Source organism: Pinus tabuliformis, chromosome 2_1 (genome assembly GCF_031772625.1).
Source record: "Pinus tabuliformis cultivar Carrire ecotype Pingquan chromosome 2_1, CPIR1, whole genome shotgun sequence".
Taxonomy (NCBI): Eukaryota; Viridiplantae; Streptophyta; class Pinopsida; order Pinales; family Pinaceae; genus Pinus; species Pinus tabuliformis.
In genome coordinates, this window is record NC_142299.1 from 50,344,838 (window position 1) to 50,352,981 (window position 8,144).

The following is an 8,144-nucleotide window of genomic DNA, read 5'->3' on the forward strand; positions in this document are numbered from 1 at the left end:
AATTATATAACTAAAAAAACACTTTCCCAATGCCTTTTGATAATGTTTAATAAATTATATAAATATTGATTAACCAAATTATTGAGAGATTAGTATTTCTTTATAAATGGTTATTTCACTTTCTCTCAATAATAATTCAAACCTAATGGCAGTGAAAATAGCAAAATGCCTACAGTGCCTTAGGAGTTTTTATTGATACAATTTTAAAATTTAAATAAGAAGGTGAAGGTCTATTTCTAGATGATGTTCAAAGACAATTCAAACCTAATGAGAGTGAAAATAGCAAAATGCCTACAATGGCTTAGGACAGTAATCTAGTTTTTATTGATACAATGTTAAAATTTAAATATGAAGGTGAAGGTCTATTTTTTGATAATGTTCAAATGTCTTTGAATTTGGGGTGGTTAATCTAGTTAAACTAGAAACTTTTAATCAATTAAAAGTAATTTTAAATAATATTTTAAAATTAAGTCTTTTTATTTCTTAAAAGGTATCATTTTTTTTTAACATTAGCATGAAATTGTCAAAGGATCTTACCTTGAGTGGTTTGGTGAACAATGGGTTCAAGTATCGAGAGACATGTTGAAATTGGTCTCATTGTGATATTTATGAAATAGTTGTATTGTATTTGGTGTAACATTGACAGTGGATATTTCAAAGTTATAAATTAAGATATGTCATAACTAATTCATTTGTAACATCTATGAAATAATTATATCTGGTGTAATAATAAGTGATGATATTTCGAAGTTAAGAATTAGTCTCTCAAGACATGTTGTAAGTAGCTCTTTTGTAACATTTATGAAATAATTATATCGATATTTGAAAACAAAAACATTAAAATGATATGCTATCCAATTATTTAACAAACAAAAACAAAACACCCTTTTGTAACATTTATAAAATAATTATATCAATGTTTGAAAGCAAAAAATAACATGCTATCCAATTATTTAACAAAATAAAACCAAAAAAAAACATTAATCTGAAATACTAAAATTTTTAAATAAAACTTTATCATACAATCACACATCCGCTATTGAAGTGTAAGAGCCCCTCTTATATCTGCTTAAAATGAAACTGAACTATTACATTGATAAAGGTGAGAGGATAACAGTTGTCCAGCTTTTGTTTGAAGTGACTCTAAAGGATGGGTGATATTAGGAGTTATTGAAGAATATAAATAATAAATATTATTTGGAATGTCTGTGACACAACCCGACCTTAGCTCAGTTGGTAGAGCGGAGGACTGTAGTGGGATATCAAATCCTGGTTGTCATCCTTAGGTCGCTGGTTCGAATCCGGCAGGTCGGAAATCCAGTTTTAAATTTTGCAGTTCTTCCTGCCTGTTTGTATTTTCTGGAAACATATTCTTCACTTTGAAATTGTGTAATTTTAGAATTTCTCTTGTTTCGCATCATGGACATTTTTTAAATATTTCTGGATGCCAATTTCTTTAAGCAACCCAACTTTTGATACCTAGAAAGTAATCATTGGTAGGATAAAAAAAAAAAATTATAGCAATAGGGTTCACAATTGTTAGTTCTTGTAGGGAGGGAGGTCCTTATCAAGTCCATTCTGTTAGCTCTTTCCATCTTTTACAATGCTTGTGGCAAAAGGGAAAAATAAATACCAATAATTTTTACTTAGTTAATTGGAATGCTTTCAGATTTCCAAAAGAAAATGGGTTTTTGAGAATCAAAGTTCCTTCACTAATGAAAATGACAATGGGAATACAGATTTTTTTGGTGTCTCACCACTAGCCAATTAGAGTGGTGGAAGAAAACATCGCTCAAGAAGTATTTATGTCATATTAGGAAATAATGTCTAGACTCCCCTTTGGGTGGAGGGAAATGTTTTTATATTTGAAAACTTTATAAGGCTATGGATCCATTAATGCAATCACAACTAACTTGGATCCTTGAGAACAATAAACTAACTAAAATATGGGTGAACAACATTTTGGAAAAACTCCCAATGGGATCAAAGCAAGAGCTCTTAGGATTAAAGGATTGAATGGAGGGGCTAGGGATTAAAACTTTGTTTTACTTACATATTTGGGACAAACTGAATAAAGATTGATGGGTGGGTTGGAAGTGACTTTATCCTCCTTCCCGTCTCACCCCATCCTTGTATATATCTTTCTCAAATCTTTGGGGATGCACTCCAATGGATCAATTTGATTTTGATGAAAGGGGAAAGGGATCCACAGACTTTGGATATTCAACTAAAATTAGGTACAATTGCCTATTGCCTCATTTTCCTTTATTCTATAGTTCACGAATTTGGAAACAAACTAGAAGTGGGGATGCCTTACATATGGTTAATACCTTTTGCTAGATGGGAAACAATTGAGACTCTTCAAAGGGGAATTGTTAGGCCATTGGGATAAATTATGTGCACAATGTAGCCATGATGGGTAGCCCAGTTGGTTGAAGCCACCCATGCCAAGTCTCTGGCCCTTTGTCATGAGGCATGGGTTCAATTCTCCTTGGGTCCATGAGGGTTAGGCCTTGCAGTTTGGGCAGGCTAGTGTAAGGCCCTTCGGGTGGGCCCACTTAGAAATATATATATATATATATATATATATATATATATATATATATATATATATATCTTTGCACAATGTCGTTGAATCACATAGGCATTTGTTTTTAAAATGTCCTATCTCAGTGTAGGTATAATGTTTCCTTTGAAGAAATTTCCCACAAGATGGTCTTGCCTAAATCTTGGAAATATATGTTTACACTGTGGCATATTTTTATATTGGAACCTTCTTGAACAAACCAAGCTAAAAAAGAGCGTGTCTTGTAACACAAAAGTTTATATGCTAGGGGATTTGGTTTGCAAGAAATAAGGCTATCTTTAAACAAATTAATAACTTCCGAAATTGCTACTAAGAACTATCAAGGATTGTTGGTTGAAGCATTTCAAATCAAAGGGATCAAAGGTCACAATATAGGGATTTCGAAACAAGAAGAGAGGGATGGAATAGGCATTTTTTAACAAGATCCATGCCTTAATCAAAGAAATTCATTCCTAAACTCGTTCAAGGAGTGAATTGGAAAATTCAATTAGGAGAAGAGGAGGCTAGGATTTAGCAACATTCTAAGGGAAAAATCTATTTCTATTTGATGGTGCTTCAAAAATCAATCTAGGGTTGTTGGATTCAAAGAGGGGATCATTCTTGATCCCAAGTGAAAACAAAAAATTACCTTTGAATGGACCTTGGGTAGAGTGTCAAATAACTAGGTGGACACATTGATTATTTTCTAGGGGTTGAAGCTTCTCAATACAAGTCATATCAAAGACCTAATTATTATTTGGGATTTGATGATAATTATCAAATTGATGGATAGACTCTTCTCCTTGAGTGATAGAAAAATCACAAGAATTGTTAGGTGAATACAAAATGAAGCTTACATGTTTGAAATTATCGAATATTACCATATCCTAAGAGAGCTTAAAAAATAGATGGATCATTTGGTTAACATGGCCCTCTCGCTTGGAGTGTGCAGTCCTAAGAACAAAAAATGGGTTTTATCTTTACCCATGCCTTAATTTCCATAATCATAGGTATTAAGACACTCTGTATGAAAGCCAAATGGAGTTTCAAATGGTAAGGAAGCGTAAACCTTGGAATTTGGCATTCAAGGAGCATTATTCCCATAATACCCTCACATACATGTGGTTTAATGTTGAAGTAGTCTAATCAATTGTGAAGTGACTAAGGTTCTTTTATAGGTGGGATAATGGATTTGGAGGATTGTTTTGCAATGTTTATAGGGGAGACTATTTATTTTCCTGCTTTGTTTAGATCTAACATGATTTGGGCCTTTTTTCTTCTTCTTTTGGTTAGGAAATTTCAGGTCCTTTCTCATGTGTTATTGTTTCACATGGATGTCCCATTTGGTGGCTTGTTGGATTGGTATGTGTCTTGAAACACCCCTAATCACCCACTGGGGCTTATTACTATCTCTATAACCTAACCTCAATTTTTTTTCCTTGATTCTGGTACATATAATTTGATACCATACTTTTGTTATGTTTTACATGTTTAATGCACATTATTATGTAGTGCATTGTAGACTTAACTTTTGTAGTATAATTAAACATGTAGAAACAAATATAATTTATAAACAACATGTAGTTTACAAATGATCATAACAAAGAATAGATAAATACAACATAGCACTTATCTTTGAGGATATTAATTGGCTGTAGACCTCAGACTTTCCACCCAACCATAGGCCATGCTACTCATAATCTATCAATAGTGGGTCACCCTTAAGCTAGGCCTAAGGGTTCACTGAGGAAAAAGGCTATGTAAGACAACTATGGTTCATCATTGCACCAACCCAATTACAAGATAATATACTTGAATCTTGCAACCTCCAACCAACAACCTATCATCCCCCATCAACCTACACAACCCAAGGTAGTGTACCCCGTTCTCTACATATACAGTCCATTAGGTCATGGCACTACCCTTTGAGGGTTCCCAGCTCACATTGGTCATGGATGTCTCAAATCCTTGTGGCTTCCAATAGTTCCAAGTACCTTTAGGAGTCTCTAGGTACCTTACAAGCATCACACTAGGGAAACCTATCCCCATGCTCAAATCTACTTAGGATTAATAGGGGAACAAAATCACAAGGTCATACCCCTGTTCTTACACTAGGAAGTTCAATAACTAACCAAGTTCCCTTGTGGAATGGAATGATAAGAATGAATGGAATAATACTAAAATTCCTACTTTTATGTTCATGTGCCCTTTTTGACAAGTGGAAATTCAGGAAGTCACTTTATGGACTTGGGATAAAAACATATCACTTTTGATTTTACACATATTTTAATAGTGGCTTAGCCCCATAAGCTTAATCCCTCAATAACTTATCCCTATCCCCTTTTCCACTCATGGAGTCCTAGCACCCATACTCTCTTGCCTGACTTGGTTTGTAACAATGGTGTATTTTATTAATATGCATGTGATTACATATTTACAAAGCTAAGATCTTTGGACTTTTAGCACATAGGATCCCCAGTTGAAAATCACATAGGCACTCCAACCTCAAAACATATAAACATAGGCACATTGACATAAAACACATATATACATGGTCACAATGGCCCCAAAATATTTCCTGGCTCACTAGCTTAAACATGATATGTACAATATGCACATAGGTCATCCTTTGGGTGTTACATTCCCCTCCACCTTATTTATGCACTATCCTTATTGCATTACACACACAAAAAAACAATCAAAATTATTTAAAATTCCTCCCTCATGGAATCTTCATGCTTCCATACGACACCCTTAGGACTGAAATGTGCCCACTACACCTTTAACAATGAAATGATTCAATTCTAGAGCACCTTGACTTTCCTATTGAAAATTCCTACTAGATGAACCTAAAATTCTCCCTTGGGCTCCACCTAAATCATATTGTAGTGAATTACATGATTAACACCATGAACATACTTTTTAAGTAATGAAACACAAAACACATTATGAAAATGCATCGATGTTGGCAATGTGATCCTACATGCAATTGGGCCAATCCTCTATAGGATCTCAAATGGCCACAAAATCTAGGTACCAATTTTGAGCAGCTTCCCAATTTCATTAAACTCTTCTTGGCCTTTAATTTTAAGAAAACATGATTAAAAAAATATGAATTCCCTGTTTGCCTTATTTTTATTTGCATAGATTTTCTACCTATCCTAATAAACATTCAAGTTTTGTTTGATTTTCACTAGTTGTTCTTTCATCTCTCTGAGAAAATCTAGCCCAAAAATGGGCATATCCATTGTGTTGTCCCAATTCACAGGTGTATTGCATTCCCTACCATACAAGGCCTCAAATGGGCTCATATTCAAATATTATTTATACCCATTGACATGCTCCACCAAGTGCAAATACTCTTCCCATTTTGATGGTTTATCCATCACATACATCCTTAGAATATTTTCAATTACTTGATTGACCCTCTTTGCTTTTCCATCTAAATCCAGATGATATGTTGTACTGAAGTTAAAATTGGTTCCAAATCCCTTGAACAATCCTTTCGAAAGATGTAAACTTGGATTTCTGTCTGAAATAATTGCTTTAGGCACACCATTTAGCTTGACAATTTCCTTCATCTATCTTTCAACAATATTTGTTGCCTTATGTGTTTACTTCACTAAATTAAAAGTGGGTAGCTTAAGTGAGCTTATCCACCACTATCATGATGAAATCATGTTGCCTCATAGTCTTAGGAATTTTTTAAATAAAATCAATAGAAACGATTTCCCATTTCCGCTCAAGAATGGTTATTGGTTGTAGCAATCCAACTAGATGTCTTTACTCATCCTTCACCTTTTGGCATTCCCAACACCTGGATATGTAATCAAATACTTCCTTTTTCATACCTAGCCAAAAATATTGACTTATGATACATGAAATTGTTTTATGGTACCCTAGGTGTCCAACATAAGGCACCTTGTGCATTCACTCAACACTATACTTTCTATACCCTAAGAATTTGACACATAAATTCCACCTTTATACATGAGGATTCCATCCTCTTTCAGTTCATAATTATTGTAAATCTAAATTTTCACTAGTTTGTTCCTTTAACTCTACATCCTTATATACCCATCCCAATGGATATGGGCTTGGATGATTGCGAACCTCCAATCCCAATGTATTGACCAGCTTTGCTACTATCAGATTCGCCTATGATCCTGAGTCACATATAACATCAATCTTTGTCTTCTTGACTTGTATCTTTATGTGGAAGAATTTGGTCATTTCCTTCTCTTCCTATTGCTAAAGACTACTTAAATTCACCTCCTTTTGCACTGACATATATATGATCTTCTCATCCACATTCAAGTTGCTTTCAACCTAGTTGCTCGAATCAATGACCATGAGATTATTCTTCTTATTATCTTTCTTTCTGTTCGTTGGGTTAATATTTTGATGTAACTTCCAACACTTAACCGCTATATGACCATCAATGTTACAATGGTTATAGTGGTTCTTGGGATCCTTGCATTGGTGTGTTGTTGTTGTTGTTGTTGTCTTTTTATCTTTTCCCCCTTTCTTATTCTTCTTCCCCTCCTTAAAAGTGTCATGTTGCTCCTTTTGCTTTGATCCACTTGATTTCCATTTCTTTTGGCCTATGTTCTCTAGGTAATGTGCCTCTGCACAAGCCTTTTCCAATGATCTATACTTAAACAACATCACTTTCTTCTGCAGATGGATATCTAGACACCCTAGATACTTGAGGAGTACATCTGGGTTCTTTGGGGAGATACCAAACATTATGGCCATCTGTTTGAACTCTAAGGGGTACTCCTGTACACTCTACCCATGATTCTGCCTAAAGTAGTGCCATCTGAGCCATTGGTCCTCTACATACCCTATAGGGAAAAGTTGTGACTTTATGAGGGTTTTAAAGTCATCCCACTTGGTCACTAGAGGATATCCCTCCATCCCCAAGATCTCCATGTGGATTTCCCACTAGGTCATAGAATTACCATCTAATTTTAGGTAGCACAAATGAAATCTTTTGTTCCTCCTCTACCGTCAAATCTTGACTTCTGAGTTCTCGATCCTACTTTTTTATATGTACAGAGTATCGTGATTCAATTGGAACGGACAGAGAGGGACAATATGAGCAAAGAAGAGGGAGAGAACAGATTGATCCATCTATCTATTTTGATCGGGGTGTCTCCGTATGTAGATATACATCTAGATAGAATAGATTTAGATAGATGGATATGGAGACATGGATATTGACATCTTGCCAGGAACCAGATTTGAACTGGTGGCATGAGGATTTTCAGTCCTCTGCTCTACCAACTGAGCTATCCCGACTCTTCCCTGTGGATCATCCTGGTACATGGTTTTAACTTGTGTCAACTAAAAAGAAGTAAAAAGGTATTTTTACTAGTTTTTAGAGGATGAAAACTGAAATAAAATTCTAATTACTGCAATCAATGATTTGTATTTAGAGCATCGATCTCACCTTGATATATCTTGATATTTATGTTCACTTCCATTTTGAACAAAGAACGTGAATGGTTCATGGTACTCAATTGGGTTTTTTTTTTTTGGGTCCTTTCTTCATCTCATTCTTTGTTTCTTCTTG

General features: G+C 34.6%; 2 non-coding genes across 2 annotated transcripts; one reads left to right on the plus strand and one right to left on the minus strand.

The window, feature by feature from the left end:
• The first annotated feature begins 1,218 nt into the window (after nt 1–1,218).
• Nucleotides 1,219–1,314, plus strand: TRNAY-GUA (transfer RNA tyrosine (anticodon GUA)). The gene is made up of 2 exons: nt 1,219–1,255; nt 1,279–1,314. It is a non-coding gene; the product is annotated as a tRNA-Tyr (tRNA).
• Nucleotides 1,315–7,797: 6,483 nt separating this feature from the next.
• On the minus strand, nt 7,798–7,870 carry TRNAF-GAA (transfer RNA phenylalanine (anticodon GAA)). The gene has a single exon. It is a non-coding gene; the product is annotated as a tRNA-Phe (tRNA).
• Between the last annotated feature and the right edge of the window lie 274 nt (nt 7,871–8,144).